This window comes from Lithobates pipiens, unplaced genomic scaffold, assembly GCF_037356315.1.
Source record: "Lithobates pipiens isolate NorthernLeopardFrog02 unplaced genomic scaffold, aLitPip1_a1.2 Scaffold_16, whole genome shotgun sequence".
In the NCBI taxonomy this organism is placed as follows: Eukaryota; Metazoa; Chordata; class Amphibia; order Anura; family Ranidae; genus Lithobates; species Lithobates pipiens.
The window spans coordinates 209,758,780-209,785,784 of record NW_027507748.1 but is presented as its reverse complement, the minus strand read 5'-3'; the positions used below and the strand labels follow the sequence as shown (position 1 = coordinate 209,785,784).

General features: G+C 44.8%; 1 protein-coding gene across 2 annotated transcripts in view; it reads right to left on the bottom strand.

The window, feature by feature from the left end:
* HIVEP3 (HIVEP zinc finger 3) overlaps positions 1 to 26,222 on the bottom strand; it is a 186,665-nt gene extending 160,443 nt beyond the window's left edge. Inside the window, exons 1-2 of one of the 2 annotated variants that reach the window (XM_077480970.1) lie at positions 25,909 to 26,222; positions 9,833 to 9,925 (exon numbers count right to left, since the gene is read on the bottom strand). The gene's annotated coding sequence lies outside the window, so the exon portion shown is untranslated. The remainder of the gene's footprint in view (positions 1 to 9,832; positions 9,926 to 25,908) is intronic. The other variant, XM_077480971.1, reaches the window with a different exon arrangement.
* Between the last annotated feature and the right edge of the window lie 783 nt (positions 26,223 to 27,005).

Genomic DNA, 27,005 nt, shown 5'->3' with positions numbered 1-27,005 from the left:
CCCTCTGGCGCACCTTAGGTTGCTCCAGGGTGACCTTCTACGGTTTTTTTGGAACTATGGAAGGCACCGGTTAGCACGGTCTGTACTATTTGCCCCACGCTATCAGGGGGGTCTAGCCTTCCCCAATGTAACCAAATATTATTTAGCGGCCCAACTTAGACCGATAGCTTCGTGGTGTACGCTACACGCCTATAACCGCTGGTCCCAAATCGAGAAGCTGTGGTTGGCCCCTACGCATCCTAACTCCATGTTGTGGAGCACGGAAATTAGCCTTAGTAAGTATCAACTATTGGGACCAATAGCGCTGGTTCGCACTTTATGGCTCCGCTCCAAAAAAAGTGTATCCGCTGTCCTCCCCAACCTCCATGGCCACCTCTTTCTTGTTTACTCCCACTGTTCCGGATAGTCTGACATCTCGAATGTCCCAACCCTGGTTTAGCAGAGGTCTCTCGTTTTGGTCAGCTGGTGGACACCAGGACTAAGTTACTTAGATCATTCCAGGAATTAAAGGATTTATATGATTTACCTAAACAAGCATTCTATAGCTATCTGCAGATCCGCCATTTCGCCCAATCTTTTACACCGACCCTACAATTCTCCCCTTTAACTGAGTTTGAAAAGGTATGCCTGGAGGGCTCGTCTCCGAAGGGCATGATCTCACGTACATACCAAATTTTAATAGCGGATTCCTCTCTGACGGGTCCGCGGCACGCGTATATGAATAAATGGGACAGGGACTTGGGGGAGGTCGTGCCCTTGGAGACGTGGCAGCGGGTCTGGTCACGTGCAGCTAAAAGCTCCGTTTGCACTTTATATAAGGAAAATCAATACAAGGTTATGCTGCATTGGTATCAAACTCCGTCCCTGCTCCATTCTATTTACCCCTCCGCGGACTCCCGCTGTTGGCGCTGCCGTAGTGCAGTTGGGACACTGTTCCATATTTACTGGACTTGTCCACGAGTTGTCCCCTATTGGGAAATGGTTAGGGCCTTATTATATACCATTTTTGAAGCACAAATACCGTTAGACCCCAAGCTGTTCCTCCTGGGCCTCCCTCCTGCTACATTCTCCTGATCCTCCCAATTCCTGTTAGCCCATGTGCTGACAGCTGGGCGCTGCCTAATTGCCCTAAAATGGAAGAAACGGGAGATCCCTTCACTAGTTGAGTTACACACTAGAATTAGAGACGTCAGGCGTATGGAATATCTTACAGCTTCCCTAAATAACACGCTTGACAAACATAACAAGGTATGGGATCTTTGGGATAAGATGGAGGCTTCCGCCTTATGAGGGTGGAGGGGGAGGGGGGCGCGGGGTCGGTGGGTCGTCCTTTGCTTTACTTTTCTTTCTTTTACTTCCCTTTTCATTTCTTTCTTCTTCTTTATCTACTCTACACCTTTTCTCTCCCATTCTAGGGCTGTTCGCACGATTCTTCGTGTTCTTGTTCACCTTTCCTATTTTCCTTCTTTCTCTTTAAGCTCCCTTCCTTTTTCTTTTTTGGTCACAGAAAGGTGTGTTAACTTGACCGGTAGCAGGCTGCAGGAATCTAACTCTCCCGGTAACTGTGTGTCATTGTACTGTAATGCATGAGTTGATGCAATGTTGTATTCTTTGCTTTTGCTTACTGTGGTCTGTGACCGCTTACTTTTATTGCCTGTGCCTTATTATTCCTTCTTTGATTTCTTTGTTTCACTTGAAATTTCAATAAAATGTTAGTTTTCAAAAAAAAAAAAAAAAACACAAAACAATTAAAAAAATGTATAAATCACACCACAAACACAACACTTGCTTTTCTGGTGCGGCTCCATTAAGGTCTATTACCCACAAATCATGGTAAAAAAAGTCCCCAACCCTTTTCAAAAACCCATCAGCCGCAAAACGCATAGATGTGAACTTATACCTTAGGAAACCATGTTAAATGGACTGTAGTGCGTTTCTGCAAACTGCAAAACATAGGTGTGAACCTAAGGTAAATGTCTTATTTTACACACACCTAAATATATAATCAGCCGTGTCTAAGTGCCTGAACACATCACCAGCTTAATTATTTTCTGGCTGTTGAGTATGATTGGAATAATAAAAGATCCCAACTGATATTATAAATATACCAGGGAAATTATACCTGCAGTCTGAGAGTCAATCAAGCATACAACACACACTCTATGTAGTAATTTTTTTTTCAAAACATTACAATTACTTTACTGCTGTTAGGTAACAAATACCCTCCACGTGCTGTAATATTTTTTTTCCGGAAAGCTCTTTTTACATAAAGCAAAGCATCCTATCCTGCATGTGCTATAGCACATTGACAAAAGAAGTCTCAATCACACCTAGGCCTCATTCACACGGGCATACTACAGCGTACACCGGGGCGAGGGTCGGGTATGCAGAGGTATTCCATACATCCATGTGCAGTCCCATTCATGTCAATTTGTACACAGTGGCTGCGTGGACACAATTTGACATGTGGGTGCACAGTCCTGAAGGCAGACAGAGTTTGCTGTTGTGGAACATGCAGATGTGCAATTTGTTTCACATATTTTTTTTTGAATATATATTTAAAAAATATCATCACTGTTATTTTTGGGTAAGAAATACTATCAGATCTGAAGGAACAGATAGTGAAAAGTATATATCCTCAGGTCTCATGCACACAGAGTTTGGCCCATCAGTTTGGCTGCCAGCAAATTGTCAAACTCTACGACAGGCTGAAATACACAATTAGCCACCAAGTAGTACTCGCATTTTGGGCCATATGCATTTGAGTAAGTATGGTTTCAAATGCAATAATTCTGCATTCGAGGAATAAAACCCTAAAGTACCTAAAACCCAAGTACTACCCGATACAACATCAAGCCACTGTGTACTTCGCCCTGTCATAGATTTTAACGGGCTGCTTGCAATGGGACTGGATTGCTGCACCTGTGCCTTCCAGGCACCCAAAAATGCCAGGGTTTGATGCCAAAAGGCCCGAAACGCCTTTGTGCATGTAGCCTTATTACTTACATTTAAAAAATTCCATTTTTTGTCCTCTTTCAGAGATCAACTTCCTTAGGAAGCAATGTGGTATGCAGGTAAGGAACTGGATCCCCATCATATATAGGCCAAACGTGTCCTCATTCTACATAAAACAACCATGTAAGGTCAGATTAAAAAAATACACATCTTGACCAAAAAAATTAAATCAAATCAGACTCCTATCCATATATTCACCTATCCTACATAATTCAGTCCACACTTAGATTGTACACAACAGAAAATCCTACAATTAAACTTCTATCTTTTTCTGCAGCTCCCACTGGACTGTGCTGTTGGCTGTAGTTGGCCATGAAGCCTATTACTGGTGGTCCTGGGTTGGCATCCTCGGGGGGGGGGGGGATTTATTATCAATCAGCGCAGCAGACCCCGCTCCCCCGTCAGGAGAGCAGCTGATCGGCTCTTCGGATCTCCTCTACTTGCATCTGTCAAAGCAAGGCCGATAAATGGCTCTTCCAGTTTGCGCTGTGATTGGACACAGTTGATCACATGGTAAAGAGCCTACGTCAGAGGCTCTTTTCCGAGATCGGTGATGCGGTGTGTCAGACTGATACACCCCACCAATGATCGCCACTGAACTGTGCTGTTGGCTGTAGCTGGCCATGAAGCCTCTTACTGGTGGTCCGGGGTTGGCATCCTCATCCTCAGCGCAGACCCCACCTCCCCCCGTCAGGAGAGCAGCTGATCGGCTCTCCTCTACTTGCATCTGTCAAAGCAAGTGAAGGCAAGGCCGATAAACGGCTCTTCCAGTTTACGTTGTGATTGGGCACAGCTGATCACACAGTAAAGAGCCTACGTCAGAGACTCTTTACCGAGATTGGTGATGCGGTGTCAGACTGATACACCAGACCAATGATCGCTGCGCTGAGTGCCCACATGGGCGCAATCGTGGCTTATCCTGCTGGACGTCATACAACACCCAGTCAGGATAATAAAACCACTTTCCGGCCATCATTCTGCCATATGGTGGACTTGAAGTGGTTAAACAAAACACATTTTTAACAGTGTATGGTTTTTGTTTGGCAAGTGCCATTTATACCAAAATCAAAATGTTAAAAATAAATTAACTCCTTCAAATGACATTCAAATGTTCTGAGAATTTTCATATCCATTTTCCTAAGACTTTTGGTTTGAAATTCTATCCATCCATGGTCAGCTTAACTGTGGTAAGTGAAGGTAAAATTTCTGATATGACTCAACGGCTCATTGTGAGCTAAATGAACCAGCTTACCCAGTCTGCCATCAGGGTGCTCTCTTGCCCAACCTAAATGATCTATTGGATAGAATATTTAGCTCTATAAAAGTTACAATCCACCTTTGTTAATAAAAATTAGTGGCAAATTGCAAATATATATCTCCACACATACACGCGCATACGCTTGGTCACTTGTGGGGCTAAGTAAAGTAAATATGGCTGTTTATTTTAACACAACCATGGAGATCTGACTATAATGTGAGAGTGTGAATTGAGATTTTTGTCCATTTAGGCCCACCTTTAAATATCATGTCTTGAAGTATTACTGATGCAAATCCTTTGCATAACTGGAATACATCCAGACAAGGTATTGATAGAGGTCACCACTTAACTGCAAGCCTTAAAATTCATCCTATAGACTTTGATAAGCTATTTACTAGCTATAGTGGTTATTTTAAACAGAAAACAATGATGCAACTTTCCATAATATGAAGTAGATCAAAGCCAAATAGACACTCAACGACGTCTGCTCAGTTTCACTGAAAGCACACTAGTGTTCTTAAGCTCCATGAAGGTAGGATCTCTTTTTCGTCCTTCGTAAACAGTCCACTCTCAGTTAATCTACTTTGGTGCTAATAATCCATTAAGGATTTTACAAGGCCAGACAGACATGGCATGAAAATATAGAGCACACAGTCTGCAGTCAAAACAACTAGTGTACGCAAGGTAAAGGCTTACACCAAACTCTTCTTTATACATACAAATGATGGGTAGATTTCAATTCATAGACACAGTTATTGTATTTCCATGGCACGTAAAACTGGTCTATATTTGGTTTTGGTATTTGTACTTTCGGAAAAAAGTGTAGGCCAAACTAATCCTCTGTCCAAATATAAAAAAAAAAAAAAAAAAAAAAAAACAATAAACACGTGCTGTATGAGGAGATCTTACCTTGTTACCTATTCTCCAATTACAAACCTCGATCAGGGTCAATACAGGCTAGGATGAAAATTAAGCTCACATGTATGTCTATTCCCATATAAACTTCCTTTCCATTCTCTTTCGAAACAATGGATTACTGTCCAACACTGGCTGACTTGTACACAGTGGACCATTCAGGAGCATAGATAATGGAACAAGTGGTTCTAAAAAGGCAGAAGGTGTTTTTACCTGAATGCATTCTCTGAATTAAGGTAAAAAAAAAAAAAAAATTCTGCATACAGCCCCCTGTATCCCCCTATACCTTCAGTGGCATTTAGATTTGTATATACGAGTGGACTGCCCTCAGGCACCAGAAGTGTTGGTAGTGTTACCACTGCCACAAACATGAATGTAACAGTGGTCAGGACAAACTTTGTAAACTGCTCATACAGCCATTAATAGCAGGTAGTAAGCAGTCCTGCAAGGAGTCCACAGGCAATAGATGTTTTCAATCATGCCATCATGTTGATGGGTAGCTTTATTCATCATATGACCATCAGTGTTATTCAACAAAGCTGCTCAAGCAGCAATGTCTTTTCAAAGTGCAGATCTCTCGTACTAGCCTTTCAACAACCAGTTTTTGATTGCAACATCTCCCTTTCTCCAATAAATAGTGCAATTAACAGCAGTAGAGACCAAGAACGTCTAGACATATGGTGTTAGGAGTTTACCAAAATGTCAAGAGCAGCAGTTGCACATGTCTCTCCCTAACCAATCATTCCATCTTTAAATTTTAGCAATAGGTATAAATCTCAATTTATCTCCAAAGCGTTTGAAAGTAAAGCCAAAATGTCTAAATACTTGTTACCGTTCGCAGCATAGGTACAAAGAGTTGCTCTTTGTGTGTTTCCCCTTCCTAGAAACTGAAGGAGCAAATGTATTTAGACCCATGCTTCCATTTCCTCCACCTGCCAAGATGTAGGAGAATAGATTTCCAGTGCCGGGTCACCTAAAGGACATTCCCATGTAATGCTGACATCAGTGGCTGTCTCAATCCAGGAAACGGAGGCATGCTGTATACGCAGAGAACTCTATTGTAGGAAACTAAAGTTCCACTTAAAGCGGTTGTATGCCCGCAAAAAAAAAACAAAAACAAAAAAAACTGTAAGGCAAAGACCTAATAAGCTAGTATGCACCGCATACTAGTTCATTTTAAAATACTTAACTTAGAACAAAGTGCCGGCACCGCCTCCTGGTCACCGCTGAGGGATCTGGCATGTTCTCTCTGGGTTTCTCTCAGGTTTGCAGGTCCGGTGCTGTGAGTGGCCAGAGCCGCGATGACGATACTCCCGCTCATACGCGTGGGAGTCCTGTTTTTCGGCAAGGAGCTCCGATTTTCCAGCAGAACCTGCCAGACCTTCAGAGCGCATGCCCCGCTGACATCAGTGGCTGCATGCAAGGTGAATATCTCCTAAACCGTACTGGTTTAGGAGATATTCATTTTACCTACAGGTAAGCCTTATTATAGCCTTACCTCCTGTAGGCAAAAATGTGAAAGCGGGGGAGACAACAGCTTTAAAAGTCGAAACTAAACCCCATCGATTTAACAGTTTCAAAAAACTGTTATATTCCTATTTCCCAGCAAGTGGTGGGAACGTAGCTGTCATGTTGCTTGTGCTCTCAACCAAAAAGTCAAACCATCAAATAGCTGGTGTCATAACTGATCACACGTGCAGCATCATGGCAGCTGAAGATGAACAGAGGCTAGGGTGGTAGCTTCCTAGGCTGAAAAGATAGGAGGGTAAAAGTTTTGCGTTAACACTCTCCTTGCCTCTTCTTTATGGAAGGGAAAGGATGAGCCAAGTCACACGATTTTAAGGCCCCTTTCACACATGCAGACACAGTATGTCCATATTTCATCCATCCATTTGTGGATGAAATACAGACATGCATGCATCCCTTTGGGATAGCAGGTGTCTGCGGATAAACATCCGCAGACACCCGATACCATCCGTCTCCGCTATGGTCCGATTCTGCAGATGAAGGAAAATCCTATTTTTCTATCCGTCTGCAGAGCGGATCGGATGAACACGGACAGACGGTCCGTGTTCATCCTATCCCCCATAGAGGAGAGCGGAGATATGACAGGGAGGCTCAGCGGGGATAAACGGAGCATTCCCCGCTGAGCAAGCGGATCATCACGGGCCAGATCATTACGGATCCGTGCCGTATGAAAGGGGCCTATGACCGTCTAACCCTAAACATTCCTGCAATTCCACAGCAATGCAACATTCATGTATCCGAACTGAACATTTTTGAGAGACATCCCTTGATAAAATAACAAACACTAAAAAAATAACTCCTTTCTCTTAGTGAATGTACTCCAATGTCAGTTAATCTCAAAGATCACTTCAAAGGGGATAACAGACATCAGTTTTATTCTTCAAGGTAAATCACATTTGTCAACTAAAGTCTCGTACATACGGTCCGATTTTTGTCAAAAGCGCACGTGCAGGATTTTGTCTAGCATACTAACTATCCGCAAATTGTCGTTTGACAAATATTATTATTATTCACGATTTATATAGCGCCAACACTTTACGCAGCGCTTCACAATGTAGAGGGGGGGACAACACAATTACAGTACAATACAAAAGGTACAGGAGGGCCCTGCTCATAGACCTTACATTCTAAAGGGAGGGGGTGGTGGTACAAAAGGTAATAGCTGCAGAGAATGATTTGATGGGGGGGGGAACAAATACAAATGTAGTGACGTACTATGAGAGTATAAAAGAGGAAGTTCATTTCTCAAGCTCCAGACTTTGGCCCCTTATGCTAATTTCATGTTAGTAGAACTTTCTTGAGCGTTGATTTGCGATTTTCAGATCGTACAAAACAAATGCCTTTTAAAATACGTTTGGCATAACTACATCAGTATCACCAGAAAAGCAGCTTCATTATTATCCCATTAAAGAAGATAAGAATGTGCGCTGCATTTTGACATCTCATCAATTGCCGCGTCACGAATGTTAATGCTATATTACGCACAGTAGTTTACAAGATCAAACTTTTCCGGCTCGTTCCTTGATCCTGAGAATGCATGGTTGTACGTTCGACAGATTTCTGTACTGACCATCAAAAAAATCAGATGTTGAGTTCACATCCAACAAAAAATTTAATGCCGGGCATATCCAGCTTTTGTCTGATGTAAAAGTCAAATAGTCTGTCGAATGCACCGTACTAATGATCTGAAAATCCGCAGACAGCTCACCTTCAGACTTTTCCCTTCTGATTTTCGCTAAGAGGTCAGATTGTGGCCACAAAAACCAAATTATGGGGGTTACTATAGATGCCAATGATCAGGCTACTGGATGTTGTGGTATGCTACAAACAATGAAGCAGGACTGCTGATATTGTGAGGACCTGTGAGGTCTGTAAAAATAAAGTAGCTTTTTTGGGGAAAAGGAACCCCGATTACATTCTGAAACAAATAAGGGCAGGGAGGAAATATTGTGGCTGCAAAAACAACACCGAAATGTTGAAACTTTCTGTAGATAAGCTGAGGGGCTTACCAAGTTGTAGCTCAAAATATTTCAATAGTTTCATCCTTATTCATAGATTCAACAGAAACCTTGCTCCACAGTGGTAGTGAAATTTTAATAAGTTATCAATTAAAGTAACTCCTGTTAGTGAAGTGTAATGCTTCTGGGAAAATTAAAAGCAAGACATTCTAAATCTTACTAGGGAGGAATACTTGTAGGCCTGATGTTGTAAAAAATTGGAAAATTATATCTACGGTAACTTCCACTAGCTTATTTCTAATCTCGCGCACATCTAGCTTATATCCAACCCTTCCTAGTTAAGGGTTCACATACACTTTAACGTTGAAAACCTTTTGTTTTTCTAATTACAGGAAGTGAATTTAAATATTGGATGGCTTATACCTGTCCTATCATTTGGATTTCTTATGCCTTTATGTTTTTTGGGAGGGGGCTAGCTGTATTAAAATGCCTTTAGTATAAAGTTTATGAAACTATCAGACAGACCTATCGAGGGTAAAAAAAACAACTTGTGTGATTCTTTAAAGTGAAGCTCCACCCAAAAGGGGAAGCTTAGCTTGCTCGCACCCTCCCCCCCTCCACTGCCACATTTGGCATTTGGTTTTGACAGGTACCCGCTCCCACTGCCAGATAAGATCGCCAATCTACAACATTTCAAGCACCTCCTCCTTCCCCCTGGGACACAGAGGTCCCAGAAGATGGTGGGACCATTCAGAAAGCTCAGCGTGGCTCGAGCGCGAGAATTAGGGAACTAGTTGTGAATCCTGAAAGCTTCACTGCCGGTTCCCCTTACTTACAATGCCGGCGCATACACCCAAAGCAGACTGAAGAAGCAGCAGACAGAAAATAAACTTTGTGTCTGGATTGAGACAAGTACACACTATAGAAGGATATTCTTTGCTCATATTTCATGCCTGAAGTTTGCAACCACTTTAAGTGTTCATTTGGGTAGAGGGTGCGAAAACTGGAATGCAATTCATATAAAATAAAATCATGTTTAGACCAAGTACAAGGAATAAGCTGGAGTACAACAGATTTGGTAAAACGCATATATTTGTTGATCAATCCTATAATGGCAAAAAAATAAAAGGAAGAAGAAGAGTAGGGGTAAGCCACTTACCTTACCATTATATTCCCTCTATGTGTCAGCAAGGCTATAATTTAACAATTCCAAGAGATCAGACCCGTGTGAGCCAGACAGCCTTTCCTGGACCTGTGGGGATTTATCAATAAAAGAAATTATAAAATTATAAATTCTGCAGGAAAAAAAAAAAACACGATATTGGGCATTTTGTCTTCAAAGTATGGAAGAAATGCATTTCTTAGAAAAAAATATTTTATAGTTGTTTGCTATAATCAAAACCTGTATCCTTTTTCTCGGGGGTATTAAACCCTTGATAGTATAAGGGCAGATTTTAAGTATTACCTTGGGGAGATGCACACTAGAATACTGCAATCACTGAGCAGAAAATGATCTCACCTGTGATGTATTTCAGTTATCTTGCAAACCTGGCCTGTTAGTGGGCCCGGAGGACAGGAGTTGGGAACCACTGGTGTAAGGTAAAGCCCCTGCCAGAAGGTCTTTCAAGACTTGGGAACGGACAACTGTAAACTGAGCCTTAGACCCCTTTCACACTGGGGCGTTTTTCTGGCGTTTTAGCATTAAAAAAAGCGCCTGTAAAGCGATTGAAAGAAGCCTCATCTGCAGTCCCAATGTGAAAGCCCAAGCGCTTTAAGAGCCCTTTCACAATGTCAGCGCCCTAAAAACGCTTGTAAAGCGCCGCTTAAACTAGCAGCGCTTTAGCAGCGTTTTTCGAGCGTTATTGGGGCGCTTTTAACCCCTGCTAGTGGCCAAATAAAGGTTTAAAAGCGCCCACAAAACGCTGCTGCCAATAGCGTTGTTCAGGTTTTTTCCTTTTTTTTTTGCAAATATAGTTTTATTTATTTTATCGGTATATACAACAGAAAGAAAACAGTCTGGCTTCCATATCAGACAGGCAAAAGAAAGTGGTGACAACAGGTGAGTAGCACAAGTAGAAGACAAATTCCATCATATTTCAAACATTAATGATTGCCTAAGGGCTCAGGGTAATTCACAGATGCATAGTACAGTGCCTTGCGAAAGTATTCGCCCCCCTTGAACTTTTCAACCTTTAAAAATAAAGATATAAAATTTAAATTTTTTGTGAAGAATCACTAACAAGTGGGACACAATTGTGAAGTGGAACGAAATCTATTGGATATTTTAAACTTTTTTAGAAAAAAAAAAACTGAAAAGTGGTGCGTGCAAAATTATTCGGCCCCTTTACTTTCAGTGCAGCAAACTCACTCCAGAAGTTTAGCGAGGATCTCTGAATGATCCAATGTTGTCCTAAATGACTGATGGTGATAAATAGAATCCACCTGTGTGTAATCAAGTCTCTGTATAAATGCACCTGCTCTGTGATAGTCTCAGGGTTCTTTTGAAAGCGCAGAGAGCATCATCAAGACCAAGGAACACACCAGGCAGGTCCGTAATACTGTTGTGGAGAAGTTTAAAGCCGGATTTGGATACAAAAAGATTTCCCAAGCTTTAAACATCCCAAGGAGCACTGTGCAAGCGATCATTTTGAAATGGAAGGAGTATCAGACCACTGCAAATCTACCAAGACCTGGCTGTCCCTCAACTTTCAGCTCAGACAAGAAGACTGATCAGCGATGCAGCCAAGAGGCCCATGATCACTGGATGAACTGCAGAGAACTACAGCTGAGGTGGGAGAGTCTGTCCATAGGACAACAATCAGTCGTACACAAATCTGGCCTTTATGGAAGAGTGGCAAGAAGAAAGCCATTTCTCAAAGATATCCATAAAAAGTCTCGTCTAAAGTTTGCCACAAGCCACCTGGGAGACACACCAAACATGTAGAAGAAGGTGCTCTGGTCAGATGAAACCAAAATCGAACTTTTTGCCCACAATGCAAAACGATATGTTTGGCGTAAAGCAACACAGCTCATCACCCTCAACACACCATCTCCACTGTCAAACATGGTGGTGGCAGCTTTTCTTCAGCAGGGACAGGGAAGATGGTTAAAATTGAGAGGAAGATGGATGCAGCCAAATACAGGACCATTCTGGATGAAAACCTGTTGGAGTCTGCAAAAGACCTGAAACTGGGACGGAGATTTATCTTCCAACAAGACAATGATCCCAAACATACAGCAAAATCTACAAAGGAATGGTTCACAAATAAACGTATCCAGGTGTTAGAATGGCCAAGTCAAAGTCCAGACCTGAATCCAATCGAGAATCTGTGGAAACAGCTGAAAACTGCTGTTCACAAACGCTCTCCATCCAACCTCACTGAGCTCCAGCTGTTTTGCAAGGAAGAATGGGCAAGAATTTCAGTCTCTCGATGTGCAAAACTGATAGAGACATACCCCAAGCGAATTGCAGCTGTAATCGCAGCAAAAGGTGGCTCTACAAAGTATTAACGCAAGCGGGCCGAATAATTTTGCACACCCTACTTTTCATTTTTTTTATTAGTTAAAAAAGTTTAAAATATCCAATAGATTTTGTTCCACTTCACAATTGTGTCCCACTTGTTGGCGATTCTTCACAAAAAATAAAAAATGTTCTATCTTTATGTTTGAAGCCTGAAATGTGGCAAAAGGTTGAAAAGTTCAAGGGGGCCGAATACTTTCGCAAGGCACTGTAAAAGTGGCCGCTGTGGCAATCATCGTCCGTACATATGAAAGCTACCACAGCCGTATATCACCAATGTGCAGTATAAAATGAGTGATCGGGAATCACCAGAGAACGAAGAGTAGAGATAGTCAGAAAAGAGAGAAGGAAAAGCAATAAGTAGAGAAAGGAGTTGGGGGAGGGGGGAGGGGGGGGGCGGCAGGTAGACAAATCATTAGAGGGATGTCGCAGGCTCTCTAGAATTATTAGTAGAATCACCGGTTATCATACACTATTAGATATGTCAGGTGTCGAATAAGGATCTCCCCTCGGCTGAGTATTTGAATATGTTCCAACGGGTCCAGGTCTGAAGATATGTCTCATGTTTGTCAGCTGCTGTCAGAATCAAATCTTCCATTTTATTTATTTATTCAACTTTTCTCAGCCACAATGTCACCGTAGGTGGGTTTTGCTGTTTCCACAAGAGGGGAATGCAGGCCTTGGCTGTGTTCACCAAGTGTTGCAGTATAGATTTTTTATAGGTTTTGATCGACATGGTAGAGACATGTAGCAGGAAGAAGGCAGGATCTTCAGGGATCACGAGCTCCGTGAAACCCTGAGATATAGTGCGTACAGAGTTCCAAAATGTTAACAGCTTGGGGCAGGCCCAAAAAATATGGAGAATTGTCCCCGTATCCGTGCCACATCGCCAGCACCGATCTGAGGTCTCCGGGAACATGGCACAGAGTCAGCTGGGAGTTAAGTACCATCTCATCAAAACCTTAAAACTCATTTCCTGTGTCTTTGTGCTAATGGAAGATTTGAGAGAGACAGGTGGATCATCTTTTGTGTCTGCTCTGCATCAAAAGTATGTTGGAGATCTACGCCCCATTTCTCTATGCAAGTCAGTTCAGGTTGGACTGGGGGGGGTATTGAGAAGGGTATATGCCCCGGAGAGGATCCGAGTCAGTGGCTCCCTGCCCCAGCAGTAATCCTCAAATGTAGTGAGGGGTCTACAGTATTGATGCGGTCCATGTAAGGAGTGCAGGAAGTGATGCAATTGTGCCGCCGGCCAAAATGACATGCGAAAGGGACCTGCAGAGTCTGTCAGTTCTGTAATGGATGGCCATCTATTTCCCATGACAAAGTTGGAGGTGGCGGTAGTATCAGACTCCCGTAGGGTCTGGAAGTGTATGGACGTCATGCCCAGGGGGGAATTTAGGGTTGCCTAGAATTGGCGTTAGGGGTGAGGTCGTGGATGTCTGATGTACACTCAACACAGCCTGTCTACATTTTCTTAGTGAGTTCCCTATTAAAGGGTGTGATTTTAAGGATTGCGGCAAATCTTCCCAACACCATAGTGCTCTATTCAAAGGAATAGGGGATTGTTCCTGTTCGATCTGCGCCCACAGTTTTAGATTACCATGGCGCTGCCAGTCAATGACCCTTCCCAGATGTACTGCCAGGTAGTACCTCCTCATATCTGGGATCGCGAGCCCTCCGTATTGTTTTGGGAACGTTAATTGTGATCGCGGGATACAGGTTTTCTTGCCGGCCCATACAAAGTGCATAAACAGTGCCTGGACCTGCTGAAAAAATATAGTCGGTACATTGACCGGCAGCGCCTGGAATAGGTAGAGATATTTCGGAAGGATGCACATCTTTAACAAGTTGCACCTCCCAAACCAGGAGTGTAAGGTAGTTTGCCATTTGCTCAATAAAATCTTAGTTTCCGTGAGCAAAGGGGGGAAATTTAACTAGTAGATGTGGGATAGATCAGTTGATAATTTCGTGCCCAAATAGGTTAACGCTGTTGACGTCCACTTAAAGCGGAAGTTTGCTCAGAGTGTCTGAATCGTGCTAGAGGGGATAGCTATACCCATTGCTTCCGACTTCAGGAAGTTGATCTTCAAGTTAGATAGGCGGCCAAATATCTCAAATTGTTTAAGCAGATTGGGGAGAGATACCATTGGATTTAACAGAGAGAAGAGGAGGTCATGCGCGTATGTGGAGATCTTATGTTGTGTCTTCCCGACCTGTATACCCTGGATATCCTGGTTAAGTCTAATAGTCGCCAGAAAGGGCTCAAGGGAAAGGGCGAATCTTTTCAGGCGTTTTACATGCGCTTCCCATTGATTTCAATGGGTAGGGGCGCTTTAGGAGCGTTGTATTCACTGCTCCAAAAGCGCTGCAAAGAAGCTGCTTGCAGGGCTTTTTTTGACGCCCTGCCAGCGCAGCGCCTCAGTGTGAAAGCGCTCAGGCTTTTACATTGGGATTGCAGTTGCAGCTTCTTTCAGGCACTTTTTGCTAAAGCGCATGAAAAATGCCTGAAAAAACGTGAAAGGGGTCTTAAGGATAGGTGGCTAAAAATCAGACATGCAAAAGACGTGATAGTGCTTCTCTAGACTCTATGATCAAATTGTCACAATGTTGCACTGGTCTTAAATCTTTGGCTGTCTCACAAAATCGTTTCTTGCCATCCGGATAGTTTTTAACACTGTACCTTTCTGACGATTCTCATTTAAAGGCTAGTCTGACAGATCTTGTGATCAAATTCCTTTCCAAACATGGTCTATTAGTTGGAAGCATCGGGAGTGAAGGTGATTACAGATAACAACATCTGTCCCCTTAGGCCTAGAAACTGCAAATGTCAGCAAGTGCAGAGCATCAAAGACCGCTGTTGGATAAATCACTTATATGATTGCAATGTAAGCAAACTATGTTCTGGGGTGTTAAAAATAATTAAACCTCTTGAGGTGTATGTTACCTCCTGGACGGCTGTCTTTTACTTACAATTTACACTTTTATTAAGTGATTTTAGGTTTAACTGTACTTCCAGCACTTGAGGCTCTTCTACACAGCAGCCGTCCTGTCCTTTGTATCCTGTGAACCTATTTACAAAATGCAAAGTGTTCTGTGAATGGACAGGGGAGAGGAGGGAAAAACAGCTTGGCATGTGTTTAGGAGAGCAGCAAGTCTTCTGTCAGAGTGCCAAAAATATAGCGTAATTTATACTACCAGTGCTCAACGTGTAAATTGTATATGACAGATGGTGACATCAATTTTCTGAGATTTAAAGCTGGTGACAGTTTAAAAACCAGCTTCCTGATTGGCCGGGAGGAGGATCAGTGTTACAATAGTGAATATTCATTTGCTGTTTTAACACACCTGGGTGAGCTGTGAGCGAATTCTTGGGGCCCGAGCCCACCCTATTTTGAAGCCTATTAGAGCTGTGGCTCTAATCAGTGCTTTAAAAAAAAAAAAAAAAAAAAAAAATAACACCCCCGTCATGCGCATATTGTCCTGAAAGGGGCCGGACGCATGGATAGGGGAGGTGATAATGGAGAGGGGAGGCAGCGCCCGTAATGAACGGGCCGCCTCTGGTCGTCGGTTCGAATCCCAGTCATGGCAGGAACTGATGTGAATACACAATAAGTATGTGTAAAGCACTGCATAAATTGACAGCACTATATAAGTAATTGTAATAAATAAATAATGAAGTGTGTTCTGTGTCTCACTGGCTGCTGCATAGTGTAGAAATCTTAACACCACAGTGCTAATCTTCCAGGGTCAACATTGGCTGCTGGGAGCCTGAAAGCGCTTCACCGGTCATCCAACTCACTTCTGCACGCAACCTTCATTCACAGAACTTACGATATTCTTTCTCAAAATACAAAGCATTCTTTGAATGGAGGACAGACAGATACATGATGGAATCTGCCTCCTTTAGTTACAGGATTGCATTCTGAAAGAATACATTGATTTCTGTGAATGGAGGAGGTAGCAAACAGCGGCTGATGTTAAAGTGGTTCAAAAGGCTGAAGGTTTTTTTACCTTCATGCATTCTATGCATAAAGATAAAAAAAAGTCTTCTGTGTGCAGTAGCTCCCCCTAGCCCCTCCTTATACTCACCTGAGCTCTATCGTGATCCAGAGATGTGCACAATTACTCTCTGGGAAATCTTCCTCCTCATTAGCTGAGACAATGTCAATCACAGCTAGTGAGACAATAAGGAAAGAGAGGGGGCGGGGCTGAACTGTGGCTCCATGTCTGAATGGACACACAGAGCAGTGGCTCAGGAGCGCACTTGCTTGGGTACCGCCATTGTAAGCTGCTTGCTCTGGGGGCACTCAACAGGAGAGAGAAGCGCCGGCAGGGACACCAGAAGAGGAGGATTGCTTGTTTTTTTGTGCCTTTAATATCACTTTATCACAAACAGTGCCAGAATGTCAGCACTGTGAAAGGACCTAGTGGCAGATTGGAGAAGATTTGTACACTATGAAGCAGCCAGCCAGACATGGGACGCACTTCAATAAAGATAAGATAAGTCCCTGGTGCTGAACAGCTTTAGAGTAGAATTCTGGTCAAAACCCAACTACTCTTAAAGCTCAACGCCGGGCAAAAAAAGCTGGAGTTAGACTTACCAGTAACTCGTTTTCTGAGAGTCTTCCATGGCAGCCCATGAGGCCTAGGGCTCCTCCTACCAGGACAGGAAACATGTTAAACCCCCACGAGATAAAAGGGCGGTCCTCCAGGCCCCATGTCAGTATTCTCAAGAACTGTAGGCCGTCCCTGTAAAACATATGCATAATGCACATAACTTCAAGACAAAACCGGGTGGGAATCTGGCTGGTCTGGAAGACTCTCAGAAAAGGAGTTACCAATAAGTCTAACTCATCTTTTCTCTAAGAGTCTTCCAGGACAGCTCATGAGAGAACTTACCAGTCTAGGGGAGGGACAACTGCCGGAAGGACCTTATGACCAAAACGCCTGCTCCTGAGCATACAGGAGATCCAGGCGATAATGTTTAATGTAGGTCGAACAACTGGACCATGTAGCAGCCCTGCAAATTTGTTCCAGTGAGGCTCCAGCCCTCTTAGCCCAAGACGCAGACAAAGCTCTTGTTGAGTGTGCAGTGACAAAAAGGCGGAGGAACTTCCTTAATTTTATAAATTTCAGAAATAGCTTGCTTTATCTATCTAGCCAAGGCAGAAATCCTGGATCAGTTTTCAAAACAACCCGATCCTCAAAAATTGTGAGCAAAGGCTCCCTCACTGATAGGGCCTATAGCTCACTTACCCTACGAGCTGAGGTAATTGCCACAATAAAAATTGTTTTTAAAAAAGATAAGTAACTTAACTGAAATATCCTCTAGGGGCTCAAAAGGGAATTCTATCACAGTCTGAAGCACCATGGACAGGTCCCAGGTTGGACAAAATCTAACCACTACTGGCCTGAACCTAGAAATTGATTTGAAGAATCTAGCTATAGTGGGATTTTCCAAGAGAGGAAATTGGAGAAAAAAAAAACACTGATAGCTGCCACCTGTACCTTTTAGGGTACTAACTGAAAGACCTTTGTCGACACCCTTTAAAAAAAATTCCAAATTTGAAGGAACATCATGAGTTAATCTTTGATTTTCAGATAACCATGAGTTAAATTTCTTCCAAACCTTGGAATATATGGCTCTAGTGACTGGTTTTCTGCAATTTACCAGGGTCTTGACTACTTTGTCAGAGAACCCCTGGGCATGTATTTCTTCAGATACCAGGCCCTCAAGCTTAAGGGAACCACCTTTGGGGTGTGACATTGGACCCTGTGATAACAAGTCTTCTCTCTTCGGAAGGCACAGTTGAGGTTCTGAGACCAGAGTCTGTAACAGGGAAAACCATGGCCTCTTGGGCCAGAAAGGGGCCGTTAGGATAAGACCTGTTTCTTCTAGAAGAAACTTCCGGAGGACTTCCGGAATTAGCCTGATCGGCGGGAAGGCATAACAGAGGCCGAATGGCCATGGATTCACCAGAGCGTCGATCCCCAATGATCGATTCGCTGGGTTCAGTAGAAAGGACTTCCCTGTCTGGCGATTGTTCTGATCTGCGAACAGGTCTGCTTCGGGACATCCCCATCTGTCGGTGAGACCTGCAAAGGTTTTCGGGATGAAGGGACCAATTGTCTCAACATACCCGATAGCGGTGGAGATAATCTGCCAGACAGTTTTGTGTCCCCTTCAGGTGCACTGCTGTAATTGAGGCTAGATTATCTTCTGTGTATGATAAAATCTCCTGGGTGATAGATTGAAGTATCCGACTCCTCGTACGTCCCCGCTGGAGGTACGCGCAACCGTATCGATGTTGTCGGATAGAATCTGGAGATTGTGGCCACCGACTTCTGTCTGAAATGCCTGCAAGGCTCTCTGAACCGCTAGAAGCGCTCTCTGATTCAATGAAGCTCTTGTTTCCCTCAAGGGCCATTCTCCCTGTGCCATTGTGCTGCTGAGGTGGGCTCCCTATCCCCAGGAACTTGCATCCGTTGTGACCCTCTGGGATATAGGAATGGACCATGGTAGACCTCTTGTTAAGTGCTGGTGTGTCCACCACCACAAGCTTCTTTTTACCCTGTAGGGTAACAAGACCCTTGATTCCAAGGAACTTGCATCTCCGTCCCAGTTTCTTAGTAGAAACAGCTGTAATGGGTGTTGATGCAATCTTGCCCATGGCACTGCGGGAAAGCAAGAGGTCATTAGACCCACTGCTCTTGAAACCTCTCTCAGCGAGAAAAACTTTTTGGTCTATTGAGCAAAATTCGTACTCCAGATATGTCACTTTCTGGGCTGGAATTAAGGAAGACATCTCTTTGTTTATTAACTAGCCTGGATATTGAAGGAAGTCCTGTACAGTCTGGAGATCCACTAATAACTTTTAGTATGACTCCGCCGCCACTAGGAGGTCATCCAGGTAAGGGATAATAGTGATCACCTTTAACCTAAGCAGAGCACCTCCCCCAACACCTTTCTAAAAATGCGTGGGGCTGAGGACAGGGGAGGGCTTGAAATTGAAAGTGCTGAATCTCTGTTCCCATCTTGACCACTAGTCTCAAGAATCTTTGGAAGGCTGGATGAATAGGGATGTGCAGATAGGCATCCTTCAAATCCAAACTGGCCATGAAGCAGTTTGGGTAAAGCAGGTTCCACCCAGCTCTGACTGGATCCCCATCTAACCCCTAACCCCCATTGCTATACCCCTCTACTCACGTTCCTCTCCCATCATCATCCCCCGAAGCTCGCACTCCATCCCTAGGAGAGAACATCGTCTCCATACAAAAAAGTTCTTGTACTCGATTGAACAGTTTAAAGACCGGAGGTTCAGGATAGCCGAAATTTTCCTGACGGCTTTCTGATGACAAATATATGGGAATAAAATCCCTTGCTCTGATCCGACCAGGGAACTGGGATCAGGACCTTTTGATCTAGCAAGTCTCCAATTTGGAGACCCAGGGCCCTCATTTTTACCCGATCTTGGGGAGGGAAGGTAATCAATAATCGCTCTGGTGGCTGGCAAGAAAATTCCAGCCTGTACCCAATGGTCACTAAGAGCAGGATGAATGGACTTGAGGTGACTGCTGCCCACTGTGGGAGAAAAGCCCTCAATCTTCCTCCCACTGCAAGACACAAGTCACTGTGGGTTGGTGGGTTGTTAAGGAGGGTTAAACAAGACGCCCCCTCTACCTCTGCCCTTGTGTCCTGTCCAATGTTTTTTGGGCCTACTGTCCCTTTCTCTAGGGCCTTGCTGTCTACTTTGGCTATGAAAAAAACTTTCTGGCTGTTGGCTTTTTCATGTTCTCTGGAAAAGCCTTTTCTCTATAGCCTATTTCTTATGTAAACCTTTGTACATAAGGTCATGTTTAGACAATTGTACCTTCTCCTCTTCTATATCAAGTGTCATATAGATATAGCCTTTAATAAGTCATCTACATCTTCCAATGATAACTTATGCCTCGAGTCACTTGCAGATTCTTTATCCCTGGGCCCTGTATCTGACCCTGATTCTTCCAGGGGAAGATTGGGCAGATCCAGCTTTAGCCTCTGAGTCTTCACTCTCCGCACTCTGTTGTGGAGCGCTAGGACCGGCTGAAGTCCTAACTGAAGGTGGACCCTCTGAGGGAACTTGAATCTTGTCAATTAGAGTTTTAAACGAGCTAAACATAGATGTAAGCTCATCTCTAACAGAAGACTACCGGGTCATCCATAACTAGGCTGTCTATACAGGTGTGGCAAACTGCTTTTCTCCATGAAGAGCTCAATTTGTTTCCACAAACTGCACATTTGCTTTTTGGTGGCTTCACTTGGGCCTTGTCCTGAGTCTTGGCCTGCATTTAGCTTTACTCAATAATAATATTGACAAATGAACAGCACCCCTTGCTCTCCTTTATCACAGGCAGTACCGCCAACTGGTTTCAGTCTCCCAATGCTTTTGACTTGCATCTTAGCAATAGTATTCAGGGTATTGCAAAAACGAATACTCATCTTTATTCACCTACAGGTCTATGTGTTTGTGGCTGTTTGTGGCTATTTAACTCTGGCTGCAGCGTAAAATTAAACAATTACGATCATCGAGTATTGTCTCATGGTCCATTAAATACGCTATGAATACGTATTTTTATATGATTTTGATACCATTAATAAATTTATATCTTTTTTAAAAAAAATTGGTGTCTTATGTGCCTACCCTATCAATAGACCTTGTCTCAATAAAAATCCCATTACTCTTTAAAGAGACTTGTCTCTTTTCTCCCCCTTTTCTTTTAGCATTACCAGGGATTTGGGACAGTGTCTATTCTGGAAATGTTCAATCATCAATATCTATAGCGTAAAAATTAAACATATTCCTGCCATGCTAAATGTGACAATGTAGCTCAGGGCTGCAGGTTGTGAATGTACCAGCACCTGCCCATGTTCTAACAACCGTGACTCATACCTGCTGTCAGCAGGGAATCCCCGCTGACAGCAGAATGTAAACAACAGAACCGACAGCAACAATAAAATGGCCCTTCAAGTCTGGTATGGATTTTGGAGGGGATCTCACATCAATAAAAAAAAAAAAAAAAAAAAAAAAAAGAGAGAGGAAAAACATTCCACGAGGTTTCAAACCTGGATTTGGGAGCCAGCTGTGACTTCCTGATGTCTTGCAGCCAGCTCCCCACTGCGCATGCGTGAGGCACAGCAGAGCTGTGGGACTGATTCTGCAGCCTCCTAGGTGTGACGTGTACTGGAAGGCTGCAGGTAGGCCGAGCGGACGTCATTTTTACCTACTGTGTTTCCCCGAAAATAAGGCCGGTTCTTATATTAAATTCTGGCTCCAAAAGATGTATTAGTGCTTTTTTTCTGGGAATGCCTTATTTTTTCATGAACAATAATCTACATTTATTCAAATACCATCATGTCATCTTACTCTTACTCACCATTTTGGACCATCCAGAGATCTAACTTCTTCTCTTTGCAGAAAGCCGCAAGATTCTTGCCTCGGGAGTCCTTCGCGATTCCTTTCTTGTACTTGACTGAATAGCTCTTTCTTTTTGCATTCATCTTTTCTGGCGATCAAAATATTACTGTACGCATCAAGTGCACATGTGCGTTGTATCTATACTCTGATTGGTCATTCGGCAATAAATCCCGGTCCGCCTGGCTGACGATCTTAACTGGGGCTTATTTTTGGGGTAGGGTTTATATTACAAGCTTCCTGAAAAATCATGCTAGAGCTTTTCTTCCGGTTAGGTCTTATTTTCGGAGAAATACAGTAGATGAGTATTGAAGATGTGGGATCGGCTGCTTGTGCTATAAAGAAAAAAAAAAAAAAAAAAAAAAAAAAAAAAGGAGGAGAGGTACGCACTCCGCTCCCCCTCCCCACCCCCCGGCAACTCTGCAGAAAACAAACCCCCTCCTTTCTGCACAATTCTGGATAAAGCGGGAATCACAATTTTTTTGCTTAGAATAAAGATCATGATGCTTGGCATAAGGCTCGGTTCACGTATGAGCCGCATGCGGCACACAGCACGGGTCCGATGTGTGCCGGTTCACCGTTTCAGGTCAGATTTTAGCCCGAATTTGGACCTGAAATGGACCAAAAGACGCACATTGCTTTTCTGTAAAACGCACCAGACCTGCTACAGAGATATATGAACCGGCTCCATAGAGGGCCAGTCAAAATCTCATGGGATCTCTCATCCAATTTGCAATGGTGTGACCCTAGCCTCACTACCATCTTTCACATTATACAGAAAAAAAAAAAAAAAAAAAAAAAAAAAATCGGGCTAACTTTACTGTTTTTTTTTTTTGTTTGTTTTTTATTCATTGAAGTGTATTTTTTCCCCCCAAAATTGCTTTTGAAAGACCGATGGGCAAATACAGTGCAACAAAATATTGCAACAACCAACAATGTATTCTCTAGGGTCTCTGCTAAAAAAATAAATATATTATAATAATAATAACCTGCTCATATAAATTTGCCATTCTGAAGCTTCCCTCCAACCACTTTACATATTAGTTTCTATATACTGTGATTCTGTACTTGCCAAATATGCTGGCAGCAATCATTTTAACTGTGGGCAGCTGAAGCTGCTGCCTGTTCACTTCCTGGATTTACACAGCGGCACAACTATAGCGCTGTAGCTCTCATTGGCCTTCTTATGACTCCCTCTTCTTTCCTGGCAAACTCTCACGAGAGTGAGAGAGAGAGAGCTGTGCATGATGTCATAAGCCTAGGCGAATTACCAGACAAGAAAGAGTAAGTGGGCTGTAGAAGGCATTTACTGGCAGAAACAAAACATTTTACTATCAAAAATTAAAACAGCAGAAGATTTAATAGATGGAAAGTTGAAAAAAAAAATTACTGACGGTCCGCTTTAAGTAGTTAAACTGCACTCATTTACAGACCGAAGTTCATCCCCTTTATCTAAAAGAACAAAAAGATAAGTTTCTTTTCATCTCAGCTTGAGCTATTTTGTGATATACTTTGCAGGTGCGTTTTTTTTGACAGCTGTGAGCAGAGAACGGCTCTGCACTAAATCGTGGAAAGGCCCGATTAAGATTCTGAGGGGGGGTTGAATCGAGATCTCAATTTTTTTATTGATTAATCGTGTATCTCTACCCTCTAGCATCAGGAGTTGGTAACTGCAGCCCTCTGGCTGTTGGAAACGACCTGTCTCATGAGTCATTGTAAAGGCCCGTACACACAATCTGAAAAATCGAATGAAAAATACAGTTTTCAACAGGATCGTATGATAATCGGATTGTTACGTTCAGAGCTTTTGAGAGCCAATCCCGACAATTCATGCAATATTATTCGATCGGACAAGCACGAATATTTTCCTCATACCACACCAAAATCGTACAGTTTTTGTTTAGTCAGTACACTTGTCATCCGAAAATACAATACAAATACACCACAACACATGACATCACTTCCGATTTTTCTTTATTCTGTCCTACGAGAATTTTCATGACTTTAGTAACCTATTCAGTGAAAAATGTGGTACGATCTTGTGCGATGTTTGGATTGTGTGTATGGGCCATAAGACTGACAGCTACAGGACCGGCAGCCCCAGGACCGGCAACTATAGGACCCGCAATCTGTGCAGCTACAGGACCGGCAGTCCCAGAACCGGCAGCTTGTGCAACTACAGGACCGGCGGGTACAGGACCCGCAATCTGTGCAGCTACAGGACCGGCAGTCCCAGGACCGGCAGCTTGTGCAGCTACAGGACCGGCAGCCCCAGGACCAACAGCTTGTGCAGCTACAGGACCGGCAGCTTGTGCAGCTACAGGACCGGCAGCCCCAGGACCGGCAGCTTGTGCAGCTACAGGACCGGCAGCCCCAGGACCGGCAGCTTGTGCAGCTACAGGACCGGCAGCCCCAGGACCGACAGCCCCAGGACCGACAGCTTGTGCAGCTACAGGACCGGCAGCCCGAGGACCGGCAGCTTGTGCAGCTACAGGACCGGCAGCCCCAGGACCGGCAGCTTGTGCAGCTACAGGACCGGCAGCTCCAGAACCGGCAGCTTGTGCAGCTACAGGACAGGCAGCCCCAGGACCGGCAGCTTGTGCAGCTACAGGACCGGCAGCTTGTGCAGCTACAGGACCGGCAGCCCCAGGACCGGCAGCTTGTGCAGCTACAGGACCAGCAGCCCCAGGACCGGCAGCTTGTGCAGCTACAGGACCGGCACCCCCAGGATCGGCAGCTTGTGCAGCTACATGACCGGCAGCCCCAGGACCGGCAGCTTGTGCAGCTACAGGACCGGCAGCCCCAGGACCGGCAGCTTGTGCAGCTACAGGACCGGCAGCCCCAGGACCGGCAGCTTGTGCAGCTACAGGACCGGCAGCCCCAGGACCGGCAGCTTGTGCAGCTACAGGACCGGCAGCCCCAGGACCGGCAGCTTGTGCAGCTACAGGACCGGCAGCTTGTGCAGCTACAGGACCGGCAGCCCCAGGACCAACAGCTTGTGCAGCTACAGGACCGGCAGCCCCAGGACCGGCAGCTTGTGCAGCTACAGGACCGGCAGCCCCAGGACCGGCAGCTTGTGCAGCTACAGGACCGGCAGCTTGTGCAGCTACAGGACCGGCAGCCCCAGGACCGGCAGCTTGTGCAGCTACAGGACCGGCAGCCCCAGGACCGGCAGCTTGTGCAGCTACAGGACCGGCAGCTTGTGCAGCTACAGGACCGGCAGCCCCAGGACCGGCAGCTTGTGCAGCTACAGGACCGGCAGCCCCAGGACCAGCAGCTTGTGCAGCTAAAGGACCGGCAGCCCCAGGACCGGCAGCTTGTGCAGCTAAAGGACCGGCAGCCCCAGGACCGGCAGCTTGTGCAGCTAAAAGGACTGGCCGATGGTAAGACTGACAGTTACTCCCAGAGGCAGAATGGGATTTGTAGTTCTACAACAACTGGAGGGCTACAGTTGCCCACCCCTGCAAGTCTATCTGAATGCTGGAATGAGAAAAATAAAAAATTAACTATTTGCTAAACTCCCTTTCTAATTACCAAAACCTGCGGTCACATGACAATCCGATCCCACACCTCAAGCCTTCCGTTTGCAATTCAGGGGTCTCAAACTGGCAGCCCTCCAGCTGTTGGGAAACTACAAGTCCCATCATGCCTCTGCCTGTGGGAGTCATGCTGGTAACTGTCAGCCTTGCAATGCTTCATGGGACTTGTAGTTTCGCAAACAGCTGGGGGGGGGGGGTGCCGGTTTGAGACCACTGTTTTACATGAAGCGGGGTCCTTCTTTTGGGCACCGTGATGTTGTGGGCACTTCCTATTGGCTGCCCATCGCCAGAATTCCTGCAGGATCCAGAAGTGGGGTGATGTCATCACAAGGGGACCAGATGATGGAGGATAACCTGCACTTTGGACTGCCGGTCCTGGTCCCAGCATCAGGAAACAGGACTTAAATGATGGATTATGGGCGGTGGGGTGTCAGTTTTTACCCGGAGTTGGGATTTAAGTTTTACCAATGTAATGATTTGTTTCCTCCATGAATTGTTTGGCCATTAGAAGAAGACATTTGGAATGAAGTGTGTTGGAAAGGTTTGGTGTGGATGGTGTCACCATGTGCTGTATATGCAGGCTGAGGTGTGATAACAATAATAACACAAACCCCTGTGGAATGGCTGTCATTTGTGTAGTAGCACACACCTCACACACACAGGACACAGCACAAAGAATCATGCCCCCCCATATAAAGAGGCCCTGTCAGGCTCCACTCACCGTAAATGCTGTCATACCTCCCAGCTGCAGCTCGGTGACGTCATAGCTCTGCAGCCGTCTCGTATCCCAGGCAGCCCCGGTGGCAGGAGCTGGGGGGAGCCGGGGCCGGCATGTCCTCTCCTCACATCCCCAATTCACGCTTTTTTTGGTCCCGGCCACCACTACCGACACAAATAACCCCTGCGAAGGGGAAGTGGTACAGCCCGCCTTCAGCCGCTGTCAGCCAGAACCTGGCCGCGCCCACTAAAGAGGCGGTGAAAAGAAAAGGGGGCGGGGCGGCGGGAGGCTGGAAGAAGAAAGGGCGCTTGGAAAGAACGTAGTAGAGAGAGTTGCTGTCCGCTGTCATCACTTGGACGCGCCTGAGATACTGACAGCGGCTAGGACCCGCCCACCGGAGGGATGGCAGCGCTCAGCTGCGGGCTCGGCTTGTGGACGCTGGGGCGCGCTCATTACGGGAAGAGGGGTGGGGGGAGGTAAAGGAGTCAGTCCTCGGTCACTGCTAAAGGGGGTATGACTACCGGAGGAGCTATTGACACTACGGGCTAAGGATTGCATGCAGGCGGCTTATGGCACTGCTATGGGATGGAAGGGCTCAGCGAGTTCCAGCAAGTGTGAATGTCCCTGCACAATCCAGACTCTTCATATTCCTGCAGTTCGGTGCTGCTCATCTCCCGTGCTCTCTTCGTAGCCACTTAAAGGGAAAGGAGTTATATTTTTAGGTCCCATTCATAGCATTTCCGGGAACTCATGCAGAGACAAGCCAAAATGCATGTTGTGCTCGTGGTGACTTTGAGGCCCCAATAACACTAGGCTTGGCGAGAGTTCGATTTCCCACCTGCGTTTTTCACATGGCGAGCTTCGGGCAGACTTGAATGGGCAGCACTACAAACGCGCCAAAGGAGCTCCCGTGACTTTTCTGAGATTTTTTTATATCACGCGTTTTTAGCGCATTTTATTGCAGGGCAGTGTACAGAGATTAGTATTCTGTAGAGCAGTGTACAGAGGTCAGTAAAATGTAGAGCAGTGTATAGGGGGTCAGTATTATGTAGAGTAAGGATGAGCTCCAGTGTGTTCACACAGCCCACGTGCAGAGCCCG